The sequence below is a fragment of the Lissotriton helveticus genome, chromosome 2_1, assembly GCF_964261635.1.
Source record: "Lissotriton helveticus chromosome 2_1, aLisHel1.1, whole genome shotgun sequence".
Classification (NCBI taxonomy): domain Eukaryota; kingdom Metazoa; phylum Chordata; class Amphibia; order Caudata; family Salamandridae; genus Lissotriton; species Lissotriton helveticus.
In genome coordinates, this window is record NC_136059.1 from 1,408,691,832 (window position 1) to 1,408,708,523 (window position 16,692).

The 16,692-nt window shown below is 41.7% G+C and overlaps 1 long non-coding RNA gene across 1 annotated transcript; it reads right to left on the minus strand.

The window, feature by feature from the left end:
- Window positions 1–339: 339 nt before the first annotated feature.
- LOC144819778 (uncharacterized) lies at window positions 340–15,540 on the minus strand. Its single transcript, XR_013607561.1, has 3 exons — window positions 15,449–15,540; window positions 1,645–1,752; window positions 340–465 (listed from the first exon to the last, which is right to left on the minus strand). It is a non-coding gene; the product is annotated as an uncharacterized LOC144819778 (long non-coding RNA).
- Between the last annotated feature and the right edge of the window lie 1,152 nt (window positions 15,541–16,692).

Sequence of the window (16,692 nt, forward strand, 5' to 3'; positions counted from 1 at the left end):
CAGAGTCCAACATACGGAGTGCAGGAGGAAGAGGTTAAAGGCGCTTCCTTCCGTCAGAAAGTTTCACTATCGCACTAACGTAAGGTAATACATTCCAGCCAGAAAGGCTGTAATTTCCTCAGATCGAATATTGCTAGCACCGGTACCTAAAGCAGGTTTTGGTAGCCTTGGAAGCAATTAGATTTTTATTAACTATCATGACTAAAACAATGTGATCCATATTACTTCCACCTTGACAGAAATTATATTTAAGGAGAGCACCCCACTATAAGGTAGTGAGGACATTTAGATGCCGTGAACGTCTTAATGCCCAAAGGAATGATGGGGAGTTTTACTTACCACATAAATTGGTAAAATGATGCAGTATGCTTGAAGACTTCAAATTTTTCATTGTTTTTGTTTAGTCTCGGCAATGCAGAGATACTCTGTTGTGCAACACTGCCACTACTGGTCATTCAGTATAACCTGCAGATGGAAAAGTCCTCTGTTAGTAAATGTACTACACGCAAAACAATACAAATTGCTTTTTATAAACCACAAACAGATCAGTACTATGGAGTCTGTGTTGTTATGAAAATCCACAGCTCATTAGAAATTCAAATCTAAATTTGTGCTTTCAACATCACATACTTCTCTAAATCCCCTGCCGGATTTGCTAACCACTCTCTAAACTGTAGCACCAACATTAGGACATAGATAAATCGATCTTAATGCCAGCGTACCCTTCTCACTGCGTTTGTTTTAGGATATGGTACACCAGAGTCAATTAAGTCATCAGATAAGTTGAGAGAAAAAGGGTAATGCTTCACTTAGTGGGAATAATAAAAAAACTATGAATAGCATATGCTACCAGCTTCATTTTAGGCAAGGCCTTCTATCTAATAAATGGTGAATCAAGGCTAGTATGCTCTACAGCACGTTCATACAAATTTAGACGACTCAAAAAATACCCTAACTTCGTTCATCTAAGTTTTCAGTTTGGCATCCTCTCTACCCTGCTACACATAAATACCAAGAGAAATGTATCCTATTGTTTGCTGGGTAACTCTTTTGTCCTCATTTCAGATGACATCATGCTTTATGATGTCAGGGCACCACCTGACCAATTGCACTTGGTGAAGACACACAGGACGATGGGACATCACTAATTATGCACTACGTAACTATCTCAATTATGACTAAGAAAAGTAGGTGGTGTAATGGCAAAGTACTATGAACCATTGAAAGCATTGGGCTCTTTTTGAAAAGAGGATGGAGTAAGAAGAACCCAGAATATCCTAAACAATCTCACTTGAGTATCAGTGTCCCATATACAGACAGCAAGGACACAGGTTAAAGGAGTGTCCCTCCATGACAAATTAATTAAAATCACTCTAACTTATTACAACTCATTCAAGCCTCAAAGGCAGTATTTTCCTCTAATGACCTATTGCTAGCACAAGTATCTAAAGCAGCTTTGGCATCCTTGGAGACAGTCATAGTATTCGATTAGCCATCATGAGCACCATAACGTCATTCATAATACTACCATCCTTACAGACATTACATTGATACGGAAGACCCCACTATAAGGTACGGAGAACCTTCAGATGCGATGAATTCTTTTAATGACAAATAAAATGAATAAATGTGAGTCTGACTTACCATATACATTGATAAATAAATGCGGAAACAGATTTATTATCTTTTTTTCTCAGCAATGTAGGGATAATCTATTTTGCAACACTGCCACTAATGGTTATTCAGTTAATTCTGTAGATGGAAAAGTCAACTGTTAGTGCATCTAACATTATTAGATCTTGAATATTTTCAAACTAATACAACACAACAACAAAATTATTTTTATAAAGTGTTAATATATCAGTACTATGGCATCAGTAATATTGTAAAAATTCACAGCTCACTAGAAAGTAAAATCTCAATTTGTGTTTTCAACCAAGCATACATCTCTCAATCCTATGCATCATTTGCTACTACTCTCTACACAACTCTAGCACCTTTATTAGACACAGATTAAAAGATCTTATTGCGAGCCAAGTGAGTGTATCCTTCTCGCAGCAATTCTTTCAGGTTATGGTACATCAAATGCAATTAAGTCATCTGATAACTTCAGAGAGGAAGGGTTAGGCTGCAATGAGTAGGAATAATGAACATTACGAATAACAGATTCTGTCTACCCTGCTACCCATTTCAATGCCATTATAAATGTATCATATTGCTTGCAAGGCAATTGATTGGACTTCATGTCAGATTACATCCTGCTGTAGCTTTAGGATGTCAGTTCCCCACCTGACCAATTGCACTTAGTGAAAATGCACAGGAGGATTGGACTTCAGTGATTATTCACTAGGTAACAATATGTAATTATGGCTGTAAGACAAGTAATGGGAAAGTACTCAGAAGCAATGAAAGCATTGGGCTCTTTTTGAAAGGGGGATGAGGTTATATAAACTCAAGAGTATCCTGAACAACAATCCCTCTTGAGTATCAGTGTCCCATATACAAACAGCAGGGAAACAGTTTGAAGGAACTTCCCTCCATGAGGAAGTAAGTCAATCACTAGCGCCGAGCATTTTACAAGTACAAAGTGACATGGGTGGTCTCACAGCAAGGCACAGCCAATGGTGGTTTCTCAAAGGTGATCCATTGCCGGGGTGCGAAAATAAAAAAGGAAAAAAAAAAATAACACTGACCATTGTAAGTATCCAAATGCCAAACACCAGAAGTGATACAAGTGGACAAGCCTGCCAATCACACTATGAAACCACGCCAACCCTGTCCATCATTCTTTGCCATTGCATTCAGAACCAGCACTTTAAAGGACACAACACCTTTAAATGCACATTTAATGTATTTTGAGGAACTATCCTCTATCAATTTCCACTACCTGTTTACCTATTTTCTCACAAGCTATCTCATCATCCCGTTGGTATATATCTTTTGAAGTCACTACTCTTATTTTTACCCCTAACAATGGCAACTGAGATACCTGCATTTACTGAAGTTGAGTTAAGATTCATGTTCAATTAAATCATTCAAGTAGAGCCTCAGTTGAAGCCAAGTCCAGCATGCTCCTCACAGTTCAACAGCAGAAATGTGGGAAAGCATAGTCAACAGAGTAGATGCTGTTGAAAACACCCTGCGCACAAAGAACAACATAGGAAGACGTATAACGACCTCTGCAAGAAGGTGTTTTGCAAGTACAACATCTACCAGCAGGAGGCACAGAGGACTGGCGGTGGTTTCCCCAGAGAGCCATTACAACTCATGTCCTGTGAGAAGGTCATGTCCAGCCTACACACAGAGCTTGGAAGGAATACAGGGAGGAATGGACTCTGGTAAGCCGTACCACAAGAAATGCCACATTATTAGAATATATTGATTGGCATCTAATATGCCTTTGCCATAGTCTTCCACATCTACTCCCTGAGAAAAATAGAAAAAATCCCGGATGTAGGTCTATGGCAATGGCCAATGGTGCATATGACACAAAAAGCCAAAAATCCATAAAAGGCAACATGTTCCAATGGGGTTTGTAAGTGCTGCGCCATCCAAATTTAAAAACTTGAGACTTCGAGTAAGGAGAAGAATCCCTCAGTGAAGACCGTCTTCCTGAAGCACACTGGACTGACTAAGCATCTCCCAACATGTCAGTGAACTCAGAGCATGAGATGCCGGAGGACCTAAGGAAGCAAGATTGCTCCTGATTCCTGACTATATACGCAAAAAGAGGCCTCTGGCCCTGCTAGTCAAATTGATTGTGTGCATGCCATTAGTTGTGGGAAACACTCAGACATTACACTCCGAGCGAAAGGCGCCGGAGGATCCAAGGGAGCACGTGTGCCTCTGGCTTTATATTTTATCCAAACTTATAAGAAAGACGCAAAGGTTTTCCTAGCCCTCTACCTGATTTGTGAGTCTAAACAATTTTAAGGAGGAAGACTACGCCACTATCAATATTTGTGAAACACTTTTGAGCCCCTTGGATGTACAAGTCATTGAATATTGACAACAAGTCTAGTTGCTTCTTCATTCTCCTTAGAAGGCAGTGCACAGTTGTTTCCCAGTCCTGATGAAGACCCATTGGTGATGTTTTTCTAAGCCACACGTAATTAGGGGTCCAAATGTTGACATTCAAAAATAAGTGTTGTTGCCCAACTAGACCTTTACAACGAAGAAGATGAATCACATGTTACGTTAGGGTCTTTTCATTGTTAATACAATGCTGTGCAGTCAATTTATGTTTCATGTGTTATATCTATCAAGTATATTTTGTATTGTTGATATATGTATAAAACCACTTCATTCACTTTTCTTTTTTGTCATTATTGTAAAAAAACTACTTATGTTAGTTGTGTAGATTGTGTATTTGTCCTGTTATATATTACTTATTCTTTAAAATACATGATTTTTTCAATATATTAACACTATTCAATGTAGTTGTATTGTTTGTTTGCACAAACAGTGTTGTGATTTATTGAATCATTCATTGAAGTCCTACCTCTGTGAGGACTAAGTAAGAAATGTATTAATTCCTTTTGTGGCAGAACCACTGCTCGTATAAAGTACCTATCCCCAGGTTCTACACTTGATAAGATTACCCCATTGTTATTATCTACCAACACACCCCAAACCACAGCAGAAACTACCCAGACATCTGTCCCCACAACCACTATGCCTAGCACAGGTAATACCATCTCATGCTCCCGAGTCCGGGATTATCAGATGACCACCAACCCAGTCAGTCAGGAGCCAGGACCCAGTGGGAGTGTGCAGTCTGTGCCTAGGGCAGTGGGGCTGTCATCACACAAGTCCTGGGCATTTACCCGGACGTTAGGTGTGTTGAACCAGGTTGTAAATGAAGTCAGGGAAATGGAGTTGCATGATTCAACACCAGGAAGCTTCACAATCCGGGCAGAGGTGGTCTGGGGTCCGCACCATAGTATCTGGGGTCCACACCGAGGTGGCCTGCATGGTAGGGATGCTGCAGGACATCAACAGCACCCTCTGCAGGGCCTTATTTTCAACTACCCCTCTCTGTGTGCCAAGCACCTGAGCACTATCAACCCCTGCAGCATCCACAGGAAGGGAGGCACTGACAGAAGAGTTACCACCCGCAAGCACCCTTGGTTCAGCAGCTGGAAGAGGGTGGCAAGACCAGAACCACCGGTAGAGAGCCACCTCAGCACGAACGTCGCTTTGTTGATTCTATCTCCACACTTTTCACAGTCTGATGTGAGGAGTAATTTAGACTTTTGACTCCAGAACCTATGGACTCTACTATAATAATTTCATCAATCATGACTGTATACTTCACATTTTTACATTCATTTGACGCAGCTATCAGTAATGTTAAAGGTTTTGTTCTGTGAATAAAATGGATTATAAATAGGGGTCCCTGTTTTCCGTTTTTAAGGATTTTCACATATAAATACAGGCAGAAAACAATGGGTTTTCTGTCTGCATTTATTTTTAAAAGTGGATAAATACAGAAAATGGTGCTCCTTTAAAGTGACTTTCCTTGCTGTCTTGATGAATTATAGGACAGCAGCTGAGCCTATGGACAGCATGGTAAATTAAAAAACAGGACAAAATGTATTTAAATAAAAGCATATGTCAACATACATGTATGGTATAATGCAAGTATTTACCGGTGGATGTGTTGTTATGTAATATTTGACAGCTAAAATAGCTAAAACCCGACAGACATCTAAGTATGAGTGCGCGCCTATCAGTTAAATAAATATGGAAATGTATAGTTTTTCAACTTCATTTATACGCAAAACACAAAGTAAATATGGATAAATACAGATAAAATGACCAAAAAATAAATATGGATAAATACAGACGGAAATGTTGAAAAAATAAATACCATAAAAGCCCTACTTATAAACCATAAATTACATTGTCACTCGTATTCATTCATACATTTTACTATGAAACATCCATGTAAAAATATTTTGTGTGTTTTCACGTTTAATCCCTTTGCTGCAGGGCCTCTCCACCTCCTCCGTGCCACACCTTTATTGGGTAGTTTCCCCTTAAGTCATAATAACTTTTTGTCCACATAAGGTATCCACAACAAATGTGCATCTTTTCTTTCCAAAATCCTAAGGATTGTAAACGTACCTATGGTTTGTGTATTACCCAGTAGAGTATTGAGAATTAAGCCAAAACACAGCTAGATTCGGGGGTTTTGAGAAAAGTAGGTTCTGCAGAAGAAAGCCTGTTTTGTCTAAGGAGCCGCTCTCTGACATGCCCATAAACGTATCTCTGGTGCCTAGCAGGCTTCCTGCCCCCCCAGGCTTCCTGCCCCCCCCCCCCCCCTCAGAATCAGATGGTTTTTTTATGGGTGGGGGCATTGGTATGCCCATTCTAGGCAGCCCCCACCCCTAAATTTACAGAACAAATGTAAACCCTGGGTCCTATTGGGCTTTCTGCCCCGAGGGGGGCAAAAAGTGATAAATACTTGGTGGGGGCTTTGGAATGACCATTCAAGGAAAGATACCATCTTTAAATTTACATTTAAAAAGTCCCTGATTCCTAGTGGACTTTCTGCGCCCCAGGTGAGGGGGCAAATAGGGGGCTATTGCCCCATATGCTTCCCAGGAGGAAGGAAAGACTGAATGTGCCTAAAAAAAGTTGGGGAAAGCAGAAGCTCTTGCCCAAGGGGCCGCTCCCCCCTCACTGGTGTCTAGTGGCTGGAACGCCCTCCTGCAGCAATCCCCAAGCAGGGATCCACTTGGAAAGGGTAGCACTGGAAAGGGGAGATTCTTCCCTTTACAATGATACCTCTCCTGTGTTTCGGTGCTCGGGTGGCTGAGATAGCCCCGCAGGCACTGAAGCAGTGAAAATGAAACGAGCTGCAGCTCATTTCAGTTTCACTTTCAATGCAAAGACATTAGCGCACCGTTGTCATTCCATTGAAGAAGAAAAAAATGTCTCTGGAGGTTGGGGAAACAGTTCCCCACCTACTGGGGCTAAAAAAACAAAAAGGAAAAGGAAATCGCTCTGCTGTTTACAAAAGAATGATTTCTTGCTGATGTGCCTTGGACGTAGCGGTTCCATCCTCGGCACAGGAGCGGCACGGCTGAGGACGTAACTGTTATTTTCAAGGCACTCAAGGGGGTAACAGATGTGACTACAGTAAACATGGTTTTGTTGACAGAAATAAAGTGGTACAACCTTCGTACACTAGCAGGTCGCGTGAGGACATACACACATGTATTGAATGTATCAGATTTCGCGTGAGGACATACATACATGTATTGAATGTATCAGATTTTTTCACTCAGACGGACTACCTTACCAACTTCAACAGCACTTGACAATACAGTGTTAATTTGGACATCTGCACCAGCATTGGTTTACCACATGGGCTGAGGGGATAAATATGTCTATATCGCACACCATGTTTAAAAAAAAGATAGATCACAAACAACTGACATGCACATGTAGGTTGCAACAAAGATTTTTTTAAATAAAATCTCAAAACGTAATTCTCTACCTAGACATGTCTGAACCACATTTGATGTACTCAGGGACCACTCAAGCCACTGTTGCCTATATCTGGTGGTATTACACAAAGACATGCAAGTCCTGTGTGCAAGCACTTTTAACCTACAATGACGAAACACAGGAACAGATACATACACCTCAGACAATGAGGAAGGTGTCCATGTGAAGTCTGCATTGCATTTATGTAGGCACAACACAACAAATGTTTGGGTCACAATAGCACATATTGCTTCAGGACCAATGCGATACGAGACACCAGTACGAAAGAATCAAGGTTAATGCCAAACTGGAGGTTCGGGAGGACTCAAACTGTAGGAGAGGTCGCTCTGTCCAGGCCTCATTCCCACCCCTGGCCTGGTATTGTTCCCAGATTACAAACTATTGGTCACAGATACTCAAGGTGGCCAGTAAAATACTGGAAAAAACACTGGAACCAACGCCCCTCTTGGGGCTGTTAGGCTACACGAGGGACGCACCGGCAGAAACTAGGCGCTTTTTGGCCAGGTTGCTCTTATTAGCCAAGAGGTGTGTGGCTATTCATTGGGACATACCAGGAGTGCTGAAGGTGAAGACCTGGATTATGGATGTTGCATTCTGTCAGGAGCAGCTCAAAACCTTCTGGGAACTGATGCCAGTGGCCTCTCTTCCTAGGGATATTTGGGAACCCTTTTTAACATGGATCAGAACCCAGGGTCCCGAGGTTATGACTATCCGTATCCCCAGAGTAAATATCGTTGAGCGGATGGGCTTGCGGGAGACATACAGCCATGCACACCACCCCCATCAGCCCACACACCACACCTGCACACATACAGCCATGCACACCATCCCATCAACTCATACACTACACCTGCAGACATACAGCCATGAACACCACCCCCATCGGCCCATACACCACATCTGCAGACCTGCAGACATACACCCATGCACACCACACCTGCGGACATACTGCCATTCACACCACCCCATCAGCCCACACACGCCTGAATCCACATCAGATCACCTAACAGCAGAAACTTCAATTACCTCTACTTCCCAAACTGACTCCATCTCTGATTTACCCACCACTTCTACCTGTGACCATTACTTCTCCCTTGGACTTTACCCTGTAGGACACTTCCCTCCCCTCCTTCAACCCAGGCTAGCTTTAACCATCCCTATCCTTCCACATCATGTACTACCTCCTCATAAATGTACCTCCAGAAAGAACAGGCAGGACCTGTTTCACTCCTAAAAAACGCCCTCCCAGAGCAAAAAGTCCACCTCTCCCAAATCAAAACGCACCCCTACTAAACCCAAGGCCACCCCTCCCAAAACCTAGAACACCCCTCCCATATTAAACACAGAGGTGCCTGCCTTAACCAACAGATGACCCTCCAGGTGAGTTTGTGCTGACAGTGTTGATTAGGCATGTGAGGTGGCTTACAGATTGTATATGTGCCACCAGAATCTATTGCATAGACTGCCCAAAGGGCTGATGTGTTTTCCACTAATGTGCCAGGTTACTTAATAAATCGTATTTGTCATACGCACAAACTTGCTGTCATAGTTTAATATCAAAATGTGTAACAGTGTTGGTGTCAGTGATGCGTAACAACATGTTAGGATCCGCCATGTGTGGTGCTGTGCTATTAGTAGACATATGATTGATCCAGTAAATGGCACGTAAGAAGGCAAACAATTGGAGATGTCAAAGTGTCCCATGGATGTACAAGTTGACATACATCGAATAAAGATGTTCAGACTTATGGTGGGTATGTATGTGTACTTTGTTTGAACAATGTGATCATTTTTTACTTTAAACTCTGTGGTGCTTATTTACAAGAAAGTGTTGCAGCACGGCACTGCAACCCCTTTGGCTGCGCCACGTTGCGGCACTTTTAAAACACAGGGATACGTCATATTTACAACAATATGATGCATCCCTGTGGGCTCCACTGAACTGCTCTGACGCACAATCTGCTGCCATGTGCGACGCAGGCACCCTTGCGCCATGGTGCAAGGGTGCCAGCGTTGCGGGGGGGTTGTTTCTGTGCAGGAAGGAGTACCTTCCTGCACAAAAAAACATAACAAAAAATAAAAAGAGGGATTTCCTCTTCTTATGTGTGCTGCAGAACGCAGCACCGCTAGTAAGAGGGAAAAATAATGAGAAATGTCAACATTTCTCCTCGTTTTGCCTTGCTACACCACCCATGGTAGCATTCTGACGCATTTCCAGGTTTACGAATTCTCGTAAATCTAGAAATGCAGCAAAATACATGGGTGTTTCGTGGGAATACCCTCAGGCACACCCATGTAACGCCCCTTTCTCACAAAGTGTTGCTTGAGAAGGGGGCATATTTACACGGACAGGAAAAGCCACGCAGGGTGGCTATACGGGTTATTTTAAATATGGCGCAGGAGTTTGCGCCAGCGATTTGTCACAAAAAGTGGCACACCAGTGGTGCAAGGAGCGTGTAAATAAGCCTGTGTGTATGGTTAGATTGCATGTGTGGCAGATGTGTTGCAAGTACAAACATTTGAATCAATATATCTAAAGAACATTGGTATTCCTCAAGGGGCTAGAGTACTAGCGTGCACATGTGCACACAGGTGTTAATTCCTTTCACGTGACTGATCTCCCTGTGTGACACATGCAATCTCTGAAGGGTTTTCCAAGTCAGCTCTAATGTACGCATTTAAATAACTTGCATGTCTGATGGGAAAGCCTTGACATGTCCTCAAGTGAAAGCTACTGTGCAAATGTTGATATTGAAGGACATGCAACTTCATGTGCACAGACAGTGGCCCATGTGATGGTCTGAGTTCAATCATTTTTGCAAGTATGTATGAGTGCTGTACAGAAGGATTTTTTTCCCCAAGCGGTGGGACCCCCTCCAAATAGGAAGAGACACGGGGCAGGACCTTTGACGGCTGTTTGACTATAAGGCTACACCTCTGAACGTTGAGGTCCCATGTGAAGTCTAACCTCTCCCAATACGGGATGGAGTGATAACTCGAGACACATACATATATAAAAAAAACTAGGAAAAGAGGGAGCAGCTATCTGCCCCTACTAATGGGAGTATAGGGAAATTCTCTACTTGGACTTCCAGGGGGTTTCCAGTCCCGCCCTGAAGAAAATCCAGCACCCTTTATGGGGCTTATGTGGACTGAAACATGTTGGCTGTAGGGTCCAAGAACCATAATATCCCTGTTGACCCACTTCTCTTGTTTTTATTGTCCCTGACAGATCCAAGAATAAAGGGAAACCGGGATCTGTTTGCGGTTTTTAATCTTTATCCCCCTGGCCCAAAACATCTCCTTAAGCGCTTCCTGGAGGATGGTTGAGCCCACCCTGACTTTTAGGCATCAGGGTGTCCCTATGATGAAGCATGACACCACTAGGGGGTGTGAGGGAATATAAAACAAAAGGATGTACCTCCTTACCCATGCTTTAGTGGTGTTCCACCAGCAACTTCACATAGGTGTTCCACCCTTTTTAGTTCAAATATCATTTAGAGTTACCTGACCACGTAGTAGTGAATACGTTGTTAGGGGGAGTACTTTGTTGGTGATTTAGGAATTTTTTCCCACCAGAATTTCCTGGACAGTGAATAGATGATACAGTACTAGTACATTCTAAATACTGTCCAAAACAACAAATGTGTGACTTACACATCTTTACAATACTCAGTGACTGGTGTGTCTTAAACCATGCCAACAACACTAACTATAAACACATTCAGCACAGAAAATCTCCAATTTACACATCCATTAAAGTTTTGGCATTCTCACAACATTGCTTTCCCAGATCTCCCTCATCTTGCACCAACGTGTGCATCTGTTTGTCGATCTTTGGATACAAAATCTGGTGCTAACAACCACATAGACGTCTCACATGTTAACTTATTTTCACACAATTCCATCTTCACTGTGGCCCTACATGACAGAGTTATTCGAGACATCATAGGGAAGGGTATATGTAGCTGTTGGTGCATTGCTTTTCCTATTAACAAGGAGTACCCCCTCTGTAGATATTTTGTGAAATGTTTGTAGTCAGGGCTTTTATTTGGCGGGGTTCAAATGGTACTCAGGCCAGCAAGTAATGACATGCAGGTATTAAGACAGTTATCCATCGGCATCCCCATTTATGGGCTCACACTCCGGATGTCCATAAACGATGCACATCTGAAACAGAGCCACTGTTCACAGCCTCTGATGTTAACTTGTCTAGAGTTGTTAGGGTCCTTTCATTGTGTCTTCATATGACTTATGTAGTGTTTCTTTCAGATAGGAGAACAACAAAGCCTTAGTTTGTGTTTCTTTTGCACTGGATAACAGAAGACTTCTACAAAATCAGTAGTTCAGATTCATGGCTGGTGTTATTTGATTCCTACCATGTTTCAGGATGCAATGAAACGCTGCAACAAAGTAGTGGGCCACCACACTATTGTGGGCACTCGTGTGTCTAAGTTTTTGATAAAAAATACCTTACTCCTGTCGGCCACCCCCCTTTCAGAAATCCCCAGTTTCGATCCTCCGCTTGTAGGCCTGCTTGCAGTGAATGAGACGCCTTATACTGATATTTCACTTTTGAAAAACAGCAGCCAAAATGGCAACTGCCTGGCGTCCCTTTCCGGACATTGCAAATTCATAAGTCTATTCCAGAAGTTGACCTTGAGGTAGGCGGTTTCGCACATGGAAGCTGAAGCCTGTGTGTTACATTGGTCAATTAGAACATTGCAGTCCAATGACGGTGTCAGTGCATGGTTAAGTCTGCCTATGTGGTGTACAAGTACTTTGTGCTGTACAACAAACTTCACTTGCCTACTGACACTGCCGCAATCTACACCTTCTCTGCTTGAGCTGCTGTTTGCCATATATGTGAGCCAGCATGTCCTGTGTACAAGGTGTGAGGGTCCCAGTCTTCTATCCAGAGGTGTTTGAAACCCTGGTGGAAGAGGTCCTTCCCATCATGGCCAACTCTATGGCTCACCAGACGAGCAGATAAGTTCCTCACATACCTACTTCACTCTGTTGGACTGCATTGCTTACTGATTGGCAGGTTCATATGGTGCTTATGTGTAGAGTTTATATTTGGTGTTAAAGTGTTTTTTAAATGCAGAAATCATACATTGATGTAGTGTGTAGAGAAGGTATATTTATTCTGATAAAATTCATGTATTTAGTAAATTACAGAGTAAACATACCTTCTCTACACACTCCACACACACTCTTAGCACCTAATACTGTGCACAAACACTGAAAAGTGGAAGCAAGGCCACAAAGCACTTTGATAAAATTCATTTATTTAGTAAATTACAAAGTGTTTTGTGGCATTGCTTCCTCTTTTCAGTGTTTGTGCACAGTATTAGGTGCTAAGAGTAGAACAGTCTCACTTGTGTTCATAGCAATATTTATATTTAACTGGTAAGGGGCAGGTCATTCCATGCCTCAAAGTTTCATATGCATACACATATACCAGCATTACATGACCTGTTCAAACACATAACGGGCAGTTTTCACCTTGTTTCCTCGTCCTGCTGTCTAGAAAATGTAGGTTATCTCAAAAAAACAATGAATTATTAAGCGATAGGTGGGTGGGAAACAGGTGAGGCAACCACAGAGGTTACCATAAAGACATGAAAAATCGGACTTTTACTTAACTATCGAAAGATTCCATTGTTGATTCACAATCAAGGCTGTCTGTAGTAATGGAGCTGGCATAACTTGTGTTGAAAGTTCTATCAATTTGAGTTGTTGCACACAAGTTAATTTAGCATCTTCCTGCACTGTTAGGGAGGTGACACTAAGACCTGTGAGAAAGGTTACGAACAGCTTTGATAAACTGAAGGTCATCCTTTTTCGAAGTATTGTGGCCTTAACTTCTACCAGAGAGACATTTGAACTCTCATTCTGAAGGTCTGCATCCAAGATAGAGATGGTACTTAATACTAACATCACACAGCGTTTATGGAAGCTGGTCTATAGTATCTTGTACATGGTTGACCCCCAGTAGCAGCCTTTACTGTCAAATGGAGTAAGATGAATCGGGGATCTGACTGCTGTTTTTATTGCAAAAATGCACGTGAAAGTGATGAGCATGTTCTGTTTTTTCTGACCCCTCTATGCAAAAGCAAGGTCCAAATTGATTGTCCCCATGTACAGATCCCCTCAGCCTATCAACTACAGAAGAAGCATATAGAGTATGTAAAAGCAAAACCTCCTCGATTGTGGCATTATTTTTGCACACAGCAAGGATAATTCGATGTTAAGTGCTAGCCACTGTAAAATAGTTATGCTCCAGATGTCATTTCTGCTTTCATGCGATTGTCAAGTGAATTGTTTGTGCAAATATTTTAGATATTGTTTTAAATATTTTTAGGATAACTTGTTTTAAATGTTTTTATGGATGCTTATTTGGATGATGAATTGTAATGTTTCAATATATCAAGAAATGAAAGTATGAGTAGGAATATACACACATTCACACTCCTGTGCCAATAATTAATGTCAAGGGAGTAACCGTTGATGCAAAACAGGTGACAGGTATACCCATGTAATGGCTGAATAAATTATCCTTTAGATCTGTGATCAATCACGGTTTCCCCGCACAACCACATTTTGTGATCTAACACAAATGTTTGATTTCAGCATGCCCCCATTTTCTTCATTACCACAAATGACAGCAACCTGAAAAACTGCTGTACAAAAACCTTGCACGTGTGTTTTAGTAGGCTATAACTTTGCTCCATGTTTTAAAAGAATCTAGGCCACATACAAGGTAAACAACAGCTAACTTGCCTCTTAGCTCACAAGTGGTATTGTCAGAGTGGTGAAATTGTGGCAGCAAGGGAAAATCTAAAACTATGACTTTATAGAGGCTTCTCAATTCAGTGATACACTAGGATGCACTATGGTGAGACAGTATGGCGTGTTAAAATACAACATTATGATCTTTGAAAAGACTACCTTATTTTTATATGATGTTTACTGCATGATTTACATGTCAAGCAGTCAAACATGTCCTTGGCTCTGTTAGTGTATAGGTTCCTTGAGCCATGCAGGAACCCTGACTTGGCTCATTAATTTGTTGGCTCGCCCAACTGTAATTTGAAACAGTTGATCAAGGGGGACCTGCCACAGTGACTTGGCCTAATCGATTTTCTCAAATTAACTGGTGTTTAAACCATATGTGATGAGGTGATGGGAACAGAGTACCCCTAAGACCATAGCTATGTGAAAGCCAGTACGAAGAAACATTGCTAATGAAACTCATGACTCAAACAGAGCAGCCAAAAAGAAACACATTTGTTATTACCAATTAGCAAAAAGCCTCAAATTAGCGCACAACTACATTTCTCATTCTTTTGCCAGGGTGAACTATTTGCATCATCGTATTTCAATACCATAAAGCGTTTAACAATTGCACCCCGCTATCAGCATTAGAGGTGGATTGAGCTGCATCGTGTGCATCGTATGTTCAACCGTATAGGTGACAACGGAGTGATGAAAACCTGGCACGCATCCCAACATTCGTCAAAAGTCTCACCCATATTCAGGCAGCTAACGTGGAATTGTGGACATGTTTCGCAGAGCCTCTCTTATGTAAACATAAAATAAAACAAACGTTCACAAGGAACAACACAGTCCCAACTGTAATGAAGGCTAAGTGGATACACGGCCAGTTTTAACAAGCAATCCTGCTCATGTCCTGGGAAATACCAACCTAGGGAACTAACTCAAACCGCATTACGCCTTTGGACATGAACGTGAAGCAGGCAAACAGACGCAAGCACCGTAAGGTCCCTTCATATCTGACAACCAGTACATCTTCACTAAACTCATATCCAGCTCAGAAGTAATTTTCGGGCAAAACCAAACATGAACATAGCGATGTAACCCACATATGGCCACAAGAATGGCGCTCGGCATACGAGTTCCATACTTTTAAAACAAACCCCTAATACGGGCCAAACGAGTCCGAACAACAGCAGGGCATATTAGAATTTCGGAACGGACCGTCACCAAACGCGCCAATATTTATAACGTCTGACGTCATTTAAATTGGACGTCACATGCGTCTTACCCTTAAAGGAGAAACCTGATTTGTAAATGCGTGCAGCCAGGTGAGTCCCTGTATACGCGACTCACATCGTGAATCCAAAGCATGTAGTAAGTAACCGCCAGCTTCCGTTTCGGTCATAAGTACCTTATGACCAGATCGGCATAATAATAAATGCAGAGCCAATACATTAAAATGTGAGTTTCTGCCCTATCATGGGTCACTAGTCTTGTGATGAAAATAGCCAACACCAATACATTGTTTGGCAGTGAGTGCATGGTGTTTTTTTAATCACTAATTAGGACTTCAGAAATCGTACAGTTATATGAAAATATATTATCAGATGTATTAAAACGAGCATTACTATATGACTAGTTAGTACGCGGTCAATCCCATGAAAAAAACAGTCCAAGACATAACTTGGGGAGAGGATGTGGTCTGACGGCTAGATTACCGATTTTGGTGCCGGTGTTGTGTAATATGTGGTATCCCCTTGGGATCAGGTATCCCCTGGCCTTCGGCAGACTCCAGAGGTGTTTTCTATTGGACTCCTCGGACGAGCCCACGGAAGCCCCGCCCACCGCTGGAGAGGCGAGCCTCGGCTTTAGCAGTTAGAAGCAGCAGCGCTCCGAGCAGAGCTGTACCTTTCTGCTCTAAAGCCGAGGGGCCATCTCATTCACACAGGGTTAAAACTGCTGTATGTCGATTCCCTCATGGCAATTGTATAAGGAAATCACCAGTTTACAAATGATAAACAAGCATTTGCAATGCAATAGGTCTCGCATTAGGAAAGTTTGAGCTATTGGTATTGTAAATGACACATTTTTTATTTATGTGTTGGTTTTGAAAATAGCGAAATTAATAGCTTTGTCATTTACAATGCCAATAGTTTTAACTTTCGCAAACGTGACACCTATAGCATTTGTAATGCAATATGTGTTGTATTTACGTGACTTACATGTATTGATATTACAAATAACAATGGCTTTTAATTTGTTTTAATAATTAATACTTAAATAAGTTATTGTAATTTATGGCAATAGCTTAAACTTTTGTAAATAACTTTTATGAAGATTATGTTCAGTGTATTTTATTGTGACGAAAATCCAAGAACAGAAGTGAAATAT